General features: G+C 41.8%; 1 protein-coding gene across 1 annotated transcript in view; it reads right to left on the reverse strand.

The window, feature by feature from the left end:
• ZFHX3 (zinc finger homeobox 3) overlaps positions 1-13,787 on the reverse strand; it is a 543,893-nt gene that overhangs the window by 235,414 nt on the left and 294,692 nt on the right. The gene's annotated exons all lie outside the window — the stretch shown is intronic.

Below are 13,787 nucleotides of genomic sequence, written 5' to 3' on the forward strand. Positions count from 1 at the left end.
ACAGATCATTCATGCACATTAAGGAAGCCATTTTCTCTTCTCCTTTTCCAAGGACTATATTTCTCTGCCCACCTCTGATAGAGGTCTTGCCTAGTAGACAACACAGAACTCTACCTCTTTAAATAGCACGCAGAAAAGCACAGAGAAAATTATCAAGAGAAAAACAGTCAAGGACCATTATTTGAACCTGGCTTTTTTTTTTTTCAGGACCAAACAGCAGCTTGCTGTCTTTTAAACATTTTTTTCCCACAGGCAGATATACAGAGAGGATAATAGGTTGATTAGCCATACAAGGTTAGAGTGGGGAGACTCTCCCTTTACACAAGAATACAGCCTTTTTTATCTTTGAAAAGAGCGATTTAATTTATTGATATTTTTGTTGAAATAAAGCATTTTAATTATCTTAGATATCCATGTGGAAAAACCTCATCAACGCTAAGAATTCACTCCAAAGAATCTCATAGTTTATGGTTTTAAACAAAAGACTCTCTCTGCAACATACAGCTTGTGAAAATTTGTTTCAGTTCAACGTTTTTCTTCTTCTTTTGGAATCAACTACTCTTTTTGAGCCTGATTTTCTAAGGACATAATCCTTAGGAAATGAGTTTGTCTGCCTGTCAGTTCCCACCTCATTCCCGGTTTGGGCAATTTCAACCAAAACTGAAACAGCAGTAAAAGTCTTAAAGACAGTGTGTTACTACAGATGTTGAGAAATGGCTTGATGCTTGGAGGAAATGGTGCTCCCACCAAGAGAAAGCCCAGTTGTTGCATGGCCAGCGCAGCTGCAGCTGGCAGACCAGCCAGCATAAGTCTAGGCTACATTAGCCATGACACGTCTCTCGTGCAGATGAAATGCCAAAGAAGAGATGGAAAGAGCTACAGTTATTGCCATGTGATAGAAATAGGGGGTATAGCACATGGTCTTCATAGAAAACTAAGCTTTGTGGATTCATCTGCCTACAGAACAATTTGTTTTGTTGTACAAGATTGTATTTCAGAAATACCTAGTTTTAGGTTAAGAAGGACCTACTGATACAAACACTGAAGACCACATTTAAGTATCTCATAAAACCTTACATTAGTTTCTTTCATGTTTTGTGAATGCATTATGAAGTACTGGGTTTTCCTGGCAGAAGGAGGAATGTTCTGCTAGTGTTTCTCTTCTTGCCAGCATGAGATAACCAGCTCAGGATGGGTAACGTGAGGATTACTGGGAATTTGAAATAGGCTTAAATTACACTTGATGTGAGTTGACTTTAGTCTATAGCATACAGAGACAGACAAACTACATCCACTTCTTCATTAAAAGAGCAAATGACTGCCCAAATCACTACAGCAGAGAGCATTGCATTCTGATGGAAGGGGAGAGAAACTCAGAATTCAGGAGGAAGCGCACCCAGAACCTCTATACTGCTCTTTTGTATTTCAATTTTCTTTGGCCAGTGGGGATGATTTTATAGCATCACAGCAGAACATTATCTTTTATACTTTGACAAAATGAAACCGAGTCCTTGGGATTTTTTCACCCATTGCTCTCTTGGCTACTTCACTGCAGTACTATTTCATTACTTATTGATTTTTCAACATGCTGTCTGCATCGCTGTAATTTACACAAGTTCTGATAGCCCTCAGCGATTCTTAACACCTCAGGGTGAGATCATGGAGTTCACTTGAGATACCAAAGGTAGGCAACAAGTTCTTCAGAAAAGATGACAAATTGACAAACTTGATAGTCAAAGAGGAAATCAAAGCATCTGAAGTTATATAATGTACTAAATTATCAAGATACTTTTCTTAGCCACATTGAACTAGAGCAAATTTGCACCCCAGAAATTACTTTCACATATAACTAATGAGGGACTGCAAAGTATATGGCTAAAACCCAAGAAATTAATAATGCATGTCCTTTATATGGCAGTTGAACTAATGCTATTTTTGTAGTAACTGGAGATAACCCCTGGTCTACAGATATGTTTGTTAGTAGAGAAAGACATCAAGGACGAGGACAGTGAACTACAAAGTGCTTCTCTTACACTGAGGTAAGCAACTGTTCCTTCTGCAAGCCTTTTTCCACATTTCTGCCATTTTGAGTAACTTTGAAGCAGTCACTTGTGGCAAGGGGGGTGTTTGCCTTAAACAAAAGGGACAGCCGCGCTTGAGGCCTCTAACAGAAAGCGATGCTGTAGGAAGACGTGTGCCCATTCCTTGTTGCTGTCTCTGAGCTCCAAAACAGAGCTGCTTCTGCAGAAAACTGGTTACTGCTGAGTGAAAGGAGCTCTGATCTTCACACACTTCTTGAGAGCCTCATCGGTAGTTTTGTGAGAACAAACATCCTGAATACTGAAAGCTGCAAATCATCCTGTGCATCAGGCACGGGGTGAGAGGGGCTGTGAGAGCTCTGACCTGTGGCCACAGCAGGTGCGGTGGAGCCGAGAGGCTGCTCAGCTGGGCAGGTGGGTGCTGATTGCATACAGACATCACTTGCAGAAGACCGTATTGTTTGAGAAAATATTACAGAGAACGGGACATTAAAGAAGATAATGATATTAGTATCTACTGACCCACAATATATTTTATTTTGTAACTTTAAAGGAAAACATGAATGAACCTTAAGAACTGTAAGAACCTTAGCTCTTCACATCCTGACTTTGCTTTCTTATGATTCCCAAACTACATTAAAAGCTTTTTGTGTTTCACAAACTTGTACACATGCATGTACGTGCACACCCATACTTATTTACAATTTTGATTGCATGAAACTGCTTATCAACGTTGTGTGAATAATGCCAGGAAAAGATACTCTCCAAAAATCAATATGTTGAAAGTGCTGTTTTAGGGTTGCAGTAGTTGTTGGTTGTGTTTCTGAGTTATTCCTATTGACCTGAGTTCAAAAACAAGGTATTGATTTATAAAGTACCTTCAGTAAATAAATGCACATTCTTTCTGCTAACCCTAATAACCTGTAGCATACAGAACACGGTTTCAACTCAGCTTAGAAAAGCACTGCACACTGTGTCAAGAGTTGTCCAAAAGCTGGCAGACTTTTTTGACAAAATGGATAATGGAGATAACATTATGAAAGCAATGCAACTGACCGCACTGTGAGCAGAAATTAACAGAAGGAGGAGAAAATGATAGGGTTATGACTCTTTTTAAAAAGAAGTCCTGCTAATTATTAGATTTAGATTTGTTGTGTACTTGTAAGTTTCATATAGGAAAAAACTTATCTGGTATTACCTGATAGTGTGCACAGAGATTTGTATCCACTTATGACCACCTAGGATGTATTTTTACACTTTCACGATAAATGTAGAATTGAACTTCTCTGCCTGAAGGCTAAAGCCCATACTAATTTGTAGAAATAAATTTCAACTAAAGCCTCAAACATCCTGCAAGTTTTAGAATCGTGTTGCTACATCTAAATCATTAACTGTCTATAGACGAAGAAGTGAGTGGTACAGCAGAAAATGACCACCCTGGTACAAAATCCGGCAATGTGACTTAGCTGCCAGTATTACCTTTGTGAAACACATCCAGCCAGCCATGGTTGCTACAGCATGAGCAGGAGAAGACATCTCAGCATTGAACCCATGAATCCTAGGACCTGCATTAAACGTTTAAAGTCTGCCACAGCTGCTCTCTCTCTGATCTGGGATTGCCATAACAACTATGTTTGTCACCAACATGTTTTCCAAATTAAGCACTTATCATGAGAGGTTCTTGAATTTTCATACACTCAGAAAGATTACAATATCTATATATTGTCGTCATTTTTATTGCTATGGAACGATCTTGTCAAAAACCAATGGTCTTTTTATTACCAATCTTTATCTCTCGTTAGCATGAGCCGTACCCATACCTGGTGCACAGTTCCAAACTGGAGCTGAACACAGCTGCAACATCAGTTGGAAATTTTCCACTGTAACACTTTTCATGAGATTTGTCAGACATGGAACCCTTGGTGGGAGTGCGTTAGTTTAGGCATGTCTTGTGAGGAGTCCCAGAAGGTTTCTGACCGACACCTGCCTCCCTCCTTGCCAGGTTGCCCTTCCATACACCCCTGCGACTCCTCACACCCAAAGCCCAGCCTGCCGCCTGCAGGGAGCGTGCCGCGAGCTACTGTCAGTGAGGTTCTCCTGTGTTAACAATCCAGCAACACTGACTTTGTTGACAGGGTCTCATCATTTTCTAAAGGACAATCACATTAGACAATCACCAAAATGAAAAGAAATGGCTATGTTAGTAAGTACATCTAGGTGGGATATCCTAAACCCTGCAAAACAGTAAATGTTTCGGTTGTCAATATTGTTTATGAGAATCTATCAATGTAGCTTATTATGAAGAGAAAGAAAAATACATCCGAAATTACTGAAATGTTTCAAACAGCATATTTTTTAGCACCGCATGTTCATTTAAATAGTTCATGAATTTGAAGTGGCTTATCTATCCCTATTTATTTAATATTCCTCAACCCTTGTATTTCAAAATTTATGATCTTGCTACAAAGGTCATATACGAACAAGTATAAGTCCTCTAAGATCTGTTATTCAGAAATACTAAGCTGATGTTAGTTTAATTGATTCTGTGGAAGCAGCGATGCTTGTAGCTCCTGAGAATCAGGGAGTTTCACAAGCTGGCAAACTTTCCAGTAGATAAAATAAATATTCTTACATCTGTTTCTTAGAGTGCGTATGTAAAGCACATAGCTACATCAATACAACTCCTAGAAGAGTTTAGTTTTAATACTGTTTCTTAAAGATTCAAATGATCATGGTTTGTAGAGCATAAGCCACAAACAAAAGCCAATAAATGTCCAAACAGTTCACTGTCTTTGTTCCGAGTTGTACCTAGTGCAGGACCCAAACTGCAGCCACGGACCCAAAGCAGACTTTCTAAAGATGACGACAGCCCCGCAGGCGGTGGGTGACCCGCGCCATGCCATCCCACAGCCTGGGCGAGCCTGTCCGCCAGCACTGGTTTCCTGGAGCCCCCCCTCAGCCTTCTCACACACCACGCACCCCGCGCATGGCAATAATCACACGGAGCCATCTGATGCTACAGGATCCGTGAATTTCGCACGCACACTTTCTGGGACAAATGTAATAAAACAAATCGATTGCTCCGTTTTTCCAATACGATTACAGAAAGGTGAACAAAGAAATTTTGAGTTCTTCAAGGAAAGGCCCCTTAAGCTTACGTGTGGACTGCGAGGTTTAAGGTCGCTTTTCCCGGAGTAAAAGCATTCTCACCACGTTTCTAAAGAATTCACGAGAAGGTACAGCAGCACGGTTTTGAGGATCGCTTCGCTTCAAGACAGAAAAGACTTAGCTGCACAACTGATTATTAACTTGAGTGCTGAAATGCTTCCTATATGAGGAGGCAATTTAGAGCCTAACCAGAAACACTGAATTAAAAAGTTCAGTTGATGCTACAGATTAAGAACATGAAACTAATTACACAAGCCTCATAAAGTGTTATAGATCAAATCGTAATCACAACAGAGCTGATGACAGCGCATACACGACGGGAGGAAGGCCAACAGCTTGTCAGAAACCCTCCGCACGCCCGGCGCCTCCTTCCCCTCCACAGCTCCGCTCCTTCAGCACGTGCGCGGCTGGCTGGGTCCCGCTCCCCTGCCTCCTGGGAAGGCAGACGCAAGCCCAAATTCCACAGCTGCACCGCATGCGAGGCATGAACCCGAACCACATGGGCAGCTGGCAGGCAGCTGTGGGTGGCGCGCAGCCCCCCCGGCACCGCTCCGGTGTCCCAGGGGCTTCTCGTCCCTGCCGGAGCTGCTGGGGGGACCAGCGAGGCCTGGGGTGGGGCTGCTGCTGAGGAGCCCCAGCTCCAGCTCCAGGAAGTCCTTGGCACCCCCAAGGGAACCTTCTGCTCCAGTGGGACAAGCGGAGCTGGGTGTGCTGGGAGACAGGCACCGAGGCGCTGCAGGCTGCCCGACTCGCCGCTCGCTCCCGTGGTGAGCGGTCGCCTTACTCGGGGCCGTGACCAGGCCGAGGCCTCCGTAGCAGGCACCCGCACCGCCGGGTGAGCGCGGAAGGTCGCGCTGCCCGCGTGCCGCTCGCTGCAGCCACGCTGCGCCCGGGGGCTCCCCGCAGGCGGCCGTTTCCCCCTGTAGCTTTTCTGTGAGTTTTGCTGATAATACCATTAGGGTTTTCCTTGTGCTGAGAGAGGCTGGCAGTTGGATGAGGAGCCTGCAGCCTCTGGATGGATCGATCCTATCGATCCCAGAGGCTCCATGTCATTTCCAGGGGATTTGCTAAAGAAGCTACTTATGTCCCCTTTTCATTTTCACCAACTCATTACCAGCTGCTGCTGCTCTGTGCACTTTAGCTACACCTGCAGGAATGAAACTGTCCACTTCTCTCCCTCTGATTCTGCCGTAGATACCTTTTGCACAATTAAACACCACCAATCGGATCCAAAGGCTGAAGCCAGGTCACGTCAGCGCACGAGGTTTATTACCCACCTTTCCACCCTCCGCGCAGGCACACGTATACGCTCTTTTTTCCTTTTTTAAAGGGCAGCCCAGCACCAGACTAAGCAACTGATCCCTCGGCTTAACTTTTAAATTAAGACCATTGTAAATTTGGGAACTTGAGAAGAGATAGAGAGGACACCCATAATCCTTTGCAAATGTCAAGTGGCTCTCGATATTGGTTACTTTTCAAAGGTAGCTAGGCTACAACGAACTGCAGTAATGAAAAAGCCCTGTCAGGCCCACTCCGTAGGGCTTCAGTCAATATACATAATATTATTGGGCTTTGAAAGGATTAAAGATTGTTTCTTTTGCTTCCTTGTAATATGGTGATCTCCTGTGCTTAAAGCCGCGATGCGCCTTCTTGTTTATGGAGGGACGCAGCAAGCGCGCCGTGCCCCCCGGGAGGGGTCCAGCCCTGGGCCACATCCTGCACCTCCCAGCACAGCGCTTCACGCAGCTGTGGTTCGGTCCTGAGGCTTTCCATCCCACTTCATGGTTACTTCTGACAAAGGAATTTCACAGCTCTTCCACTCCGAGAGCCTGAAGGGGCATGGAGAATTTTTAAAAGTAAAAGTTGAACACCACTTAAAGCCTTCAATTATTAACAAGACACAAAAGCAGACTGGAAAACAGTGAAATATTTGGAAAAAAATACCATTTTTCTCAACATGCTGCTAGAAAGAGTTCACAGATCTGCATTTTGACTGCAAGAATTCAGTTCCTCACAAACACACATTAAGTATGTGCAATCTTAATAGTTAACACTTATTTGGATCTCCCGGGGCTTTTCTCTGAGTCATCACGGTAGTTTTGTCAGAGGAGGTAGCACAGGATGAGACCCCAAAGAAATGCAACTATTAATGCTAAGACCTTCTCTCTGGCTTTGGTATTTCCGCAAGGATCATCCCTTCCAACGGAACATGCCAGCCTTGGTTTGGGGCAGGTCTAAGGCAGAGGACCGCACTGCTGAACTACTGTCAGAACTGTGTTCTTCCTCTTCACACATTTGTATTTTCCTGTTCTGATATTAAATACATATTATTTCACTGAATATTGTGAATTTTTCTTCTTAAATAACTTGTAAATATTATTTTTGCAGGGTTCTCCCCGACTCTCCATTTTAATGAATACAAATGTAAAAGTTGTTGGCAAGCCTCTGTTCTTTGTTCTAGTCCGGAGAAATGAAGAATCTGAGATTCCCATAAAACAGAGAACAGGATTTGGCACCTTGGACATCTATCTACAGAGACTGTCTCTCTGCAGTGCCTCCGCTGTGGAATGAAGTTTCTGCCACTTAATGGCGAAGCTGGGGGTTTCCAACACCTCAGCGAGGCCTTGCTGGTAGGTTTTGTTCGATGTGGAACGATCCCTCACCACTGAAACTTAGCTGAAGTCATTGAACTGTAACTGCGTCTCTGAAAAAGGTGGTTGAACATACTACTGTTTTTCTCTTGCTATTCTGATGATACTACAGTCTTCAACAACTGAGGAGGAGATCAGAATCTGCAGCAAGCAGGTGCAGAAGCAGTAACTTAAGCCTAGACCATTGACACATGGCAAGGACAAAGTCTGAGTTACTCTGGAAAACGGAATGACAAGATAGGTAGTATCACTCCATTAGAAGCCACGCAATGCTGAAGTCCTGGCACAGTAAAATGCACAGCAGGATCTTACGCTCGTTGTTCCTGACTGTGCTTATCCCAGTGGGACTCCACTGGCAGTTTCACACTGAAAATTACCCGGATGAGTAACTTTCCATTTTATAAGAAGACAAGAAAAAGGGGAAGAGGAACCAAAGGAGATGTTAGAAGTTTTAACCCAGGGTCTTAAGAACCTAGATCTCAGGAAGATTTTAAAATGAAACCCCAACGAAAGTGCTTTTGCAGGTTTCAAGCCATTAATCCTAACTACAGCTTCCCCACTTTAAGGGCTGATCCAATGTCCACTGAATTCAAAGAAAAATCATATAGCTATGCCAGCAAAAAAAAGCCTTTGGTTTCAAAGATATATTTCAAAAAGAAAAATGTCATATGAAACGCAGCAATAAATAACACCAAGCATTTACAGACTAGGTTACGTGTTATTTCAGGTGCTGAAAATGATTTTGCTGAAGCCAGGTGCGATAACCAAACTCGTAACTGCCCACCGAACTCACAGTGCTCGAGCCCAGTGCTGCCTGGCCGATGGGACAGAGCTCGGGCCAGCTCCTGCCTGCTGGTGGCAGCTTGCTGCAGATGTCTAAGGGAATTATTTCCAGATGGTTTTGCTTTGTTTAACATTGTTCTGCATAGCAAACACAACTAAAGTATGTTATGAACTACAAGGGCATAACAGCCCCTCCTCTGGCTCAGCTGCTTTGTGTTTCAGCTCGCTGGGGCATGGGGCATGAAAGCTGGCACTGCTGGGCACAGACACGTCGTGCGAGCAGACATGCGGCACTGAGGCACAGCACCAATACCCAGGCCTCTTGTGCCAGCTGCACAGACACAGCAATTTTAGTTAGTTTTGCATGGCCTGAATGATTTCTGCGTTAGCTGACATGCTGGTCATTTGTTTACGGAAATGTAATGACCGTAAATGTCCAAGTCATCAATGATTTTGATAATTCTGTTGTCTCACAAGAATTAGAGTAATTACACAAAATCAGTTTTGCTTTATTATAGTACATTTTTTAAATAAATTCTGGATTAAAAACAAAACAAAACAAAACTATGAGGATCCAAAACCTGAGACAGCCTGAACTCTTAGGCATATACCTTAACTGTTCAGGGCCCCATGTATTCAAACTGGAATAACTGAAATATTCCAAACTTGTGTCTGATGCTTGTGGGGACGGGCACAAAGACAGTGATGACAGAACACTTTAGCAGCTGATATCCTTTATGAGATACCTAGAGATACCTTAACTTTCCTAACATTGTAAGTATTTTATAAATATCATAGAAAACCCACACAGACTTTAAAGGACCTATAAAACCCTACTGTATGGCTATACTGTAGGAATCTACAGGTAAGGAATCACACAGGAAATGAGAGGAGAAAGAAGAAAGAAATCCAGGAGAGCAGAAAGAGACCAATCCAAAAACTGGTGACATGGACATTACACGGAGATAATGGGGAAGTAAGCTAATAAGGGCTGAAAAGGTATCTACATATTGACCAGGAGATCTTTTCTCAAATAAACTCTTTTTATAGGTATCTCACTGTAGTTTTTTTCTTCTGTGATCACAGAAATCTCAGACTTGTATGTGCTCCGTAACTAGCAACGTGGCAACTCGAGACTAACCCTGCATTGCCTGTAGCCCTATCAGCAAATGATTCTTAAATGTGTTTTAAAAGTACACAGACCTACTTAAGCAAGTGAATAAAATAAATAAATAAATATATAAAAAGATCCCAGATTGTCTGGGTAATAAATTAAAGGTTGAACGCCTAACAATCATTCACGTATCATTTTGGGGATTTTTTTTCTTTTTAATGTTAATTTTAATTTGAAATTTCAGGCCAACAGTTGTATTTCTTGATGAATCTATACCATTCTGTTAACTGCTTCCTCTAAGTAACTGATGGGTCTTCACAATCTAAATTCTGATTTAAAAGATTTGCCTGAAAGAAAATCTCAATATCGATAAAATGTAATGCAGCTGAATCTCTTCAAGATCACAGTAAAAAAGCAGCAAGTTTCTATTAGTTGATAACTTAACAGGTTCCTAGTAATCCTGCTGATTACCACTAAAAACCTGGATACAGATGCCACTTCATTGTAAGCGAAGATGGAGTTTTAAGTTCCGGAGAAGTATAATCCCATGCACGAGGCGTACTGGGAAGGAGACGAAGAAGGGAGTTGTATGGATAGACCTTCACCAGTAAAAGGTTTCACGCTGCAGAAGTCCATGGGATGCTGCAGAATGGTAAAGTCATTCATCACATGTATTTAAAGTTGAATTTGCCGATATTTTATGGTATTGGATTTTATTTCTATTAACATTTTATGCTGAAATTACAGAATGATTCGTGAGTACTGAATTTTTGATTGCTTTTACACTTGCTGGGACACTATTAACGTTGATTTACGTTAATAGCACTGTAAGAAGATATTAACAATGAAATTTCCAAAAGCACTTAGCATCCCATAATTGGAGTTAAATGACAAAAAAAATGAGGGGATAATAAAGTAGAGAGAGAGACAGAATTTTTGACAATACTCCCTCTAAACTGTAATTTTCAAGAAGAATTCATGCAGGACAATTTTATAAAAGAATAAAGTCACCTATCAAGAAAGAGAACCCTTTCTTTACTGACTAAGCAACATGATAGCAAATTGAGATGTAGGTCAAGTTCCACCTCCCTCAGGCGCTGGAGACAAACTGAAGAGTGATACAGATTTTACATCTTCACACCAGATGGGTGCTGACAACGCGAAGTCTGGAGAGTGCTTTTCTGGACTGAAATCTAGGAAACAGCAGTGGGAGGCTGATACCGGAATGACATTAAACAGAGGAGAAATTAGCCAAGTTTTGTCTTTTTAAGGCCGAGAGCATGAAGTTTCTCATGAGAAAGATATAAAGCAATGCAACACAGGTGAAAACATAGTGGAACAGCGAGCAACAGAAGAAAGGTTTCCTCATCTCTGAAGCCACGCTGGCGTTTGCTTGTTCTCCTCACAGAGCAGCCAGGCCACGAATCCCATCACAGGGTGAGCCACCCGGTGCGGGTGGAGCTAAATCGACCTACAGCAGGCTACCCCACTACCAGCGCCAGCCTGGGTAAGCCACTGCATGGCAGCTGAAATGAGCTCTTCCATAGAAAACAGAATTTAAAGAGCTTTAGCTTCAAATAACTTCTTCCTCACTTGATAGTTCATGCATGAAGGCAGGGACAAAACCTCACAGCACTCTGGAAGAATTTGCTCCGCTACATGCCTGCCTCCTGACGCCCTGTCTGTACCGATTCTCGGTAGTCACTGGGCAGCACAATGCTCCTCTGCTGGAATTTCTCAGCAAGCTTTGAGGATCGCCTCTTGGTGACTGAGGCATCCGAAGGAGTAGAAACGGGATGAATGTTTTCAATTTCACTGCATAAAATCTCTCTTAAAATTAAGTGCTTTCCATGCTTCTTTTCAAGCATGGGCTTGTCTCAGAACATTCAGTAAACTCATCCAGAAAAATAATAATAAAGTGCCTTAGCGAGATCTGCTGTCTGGCCCAACAAGGTTGTTTTTACATTTTTGCACCAGCGCCATGCAGAGGACTTCATCTTTGGCTGAGGGAGGGCTGCCCACATGACAGCAAGGAGGTGTTAAAGGAAGCATCTAACCAGGCAGGAGGTGCAAAACGTAAAACTGGCCAAAAAAGAGAACTCCCACTTCACAGAACACTTATGGTATTCTTTGATCTCAAATTAGGCTAAAACCAATTTTTTTTTCTTTTAAACAGAATTTCTGAAGATTCTACTTTGATATCACTCATGTATTGTTTTTAAATCTTCTCTTTCCATTAAAAAAGCATCAAAGTTGTTAAAAAGTGCTGCAATGCTCTTCACTGTTTCCAACGCGTGCAGTTAAATTGCTCATTTAGTCATAGAACATATAGGGCAATGTGACAAATTACATGAAAAGTTGCAACAAAAAGCAAACTTGAAACAAAAATATTAAAATAGACAACACAGAGGAATAAAATAAAACACTTGATCTGTTTCAAGTAGGTCTGGAAAAAATGTAGAAAGTGTTTGTATAGATGTGTTTCATCAGCTTTGTTTAAATGACAATTAGTGAGGGGAAGAAGGAAGAAGATATGCCAGCTTTAATAAAGAAAATAGCTACAAAAAAGTTACTCTAGGAGGAGGTTATTTTGCCATTTTACTCTGACCGGGCAGGAAGACTCTGTCAGAGTTTTGCTAAAAAGAAATCATACCAGCATAAATTTATGGTCAACTAAAACAGAGAAGAAAGCCGTATTAGAAGTCAAATTGCACAGTAACGTAATGAAAAGTCTGCTCTGACCTTAGGAAAATAAACATTTAGCAATAGCAATCTTACCAAAGTGATGACACATTGGGAGTGTGATTCAAAAATGACAAAAGCCAAGGAAATCTGAAATGGGACCAAATTCAACTCTGTTTGAGAATTACAGACTTACTGAGTTTAGGGTCAGTGGGAATGCTGTGATCTTACGGTCTAATGATTTCATCCCAAAATTTAGAAATGAAACTGCTGTTGCAGCTTTTTTTTCAAAAACAAATTATATATAACAAAAATAGTAAGTCTTAATATAAGGACCTCAGCTGAATCTGTGAGGTGCATTAGTGGGTTGGCTAATTACCCCTTCTCTTATAAACGCACAATTTATTTCCTGTCTGAATTTGTCTAGCACCGGGCTGCAGCCATTGGTACTTGGAGATGCCAGCTGAGTTAACGAGGTCTTTTGTCTGACTTGGTCAGTAAATGCAAGATTTGTTATTATACAAGAGTAAAAATATTTTTTGCTTTGAAAGATTAGAAAACATTTCCTTTTACTAGAAGAGCAACTGTTTCATTCACAACGCTCTATTTTGGCTAAACCTACCTTCACCCAGTTAAAAACAAAACAAAACAACAAACAAGACAACCTTCTATCAGCAGGACCTATATTTGCTTGCACAGAAGATCTGTCAGCAGATCAAATGGAGCTGACGTGACACTAAGTTTAATATGCATCCTTATTTCTTTAAAATTCCTCTTTACTGATGCACTTAAAAGGAAGTTTTATGGATTTCTGAAGTAATCATAGTACAGTAATAGGTAAGAATATAAATGCATAGAAACAAACAAACCAAAAAATCCAACAGATATGATGGCACCGACTGATGCATAAATTAAGAACGGAGTGATGGACAGATAACTTGGATGAACTGTTAAACTGTTGTAAGACTGGGAAAAAAACCAACAGATCAGATCCCTGTACAGTCTCACAGGTCATCAGGCTGTGATCAATACATATCCAAATTAACAGCTAAGTAGACTTCATAAATGGGTAAGCGTTCAGGTAGCTGGATGAGTAGCTGATACACAAGCGAAGTCAGGTGACAGAGCCAGGGAAACACAGATAGGTGTCAGAGCTTAAAGGAGCCACAAAGAGCTGTGAAAACAGACAATGGTAGGCATTGCCTTCCATTCTCCTGGATGTTTTACGGCCTGTGTCCAACCTGCTCTTGCACCACTTCAGAAAACGCCACCTCCCGTGAGACTGGCACAGCAGCCTGAGGGAGTCCAAGTCAAAAGTACTGAACCAGGATACCAAAAAACGACTATTTC

Source organism: Anser cygnoides, chromosome 12 (genome assembly GCF_040182565.1).
Source record: "Anser cygnoides isolate HZ-2024a breed goose chromosome 12, Taihu_goose_T2T_genome, whole genome shotgun sequence".
In the NCBI taxonomy this organism is placed as follows: Eukaryota; Metazoa; Chordata; class Aves; order Anseriformes; family Anatidae; genus Anser; species Anser cygnoides.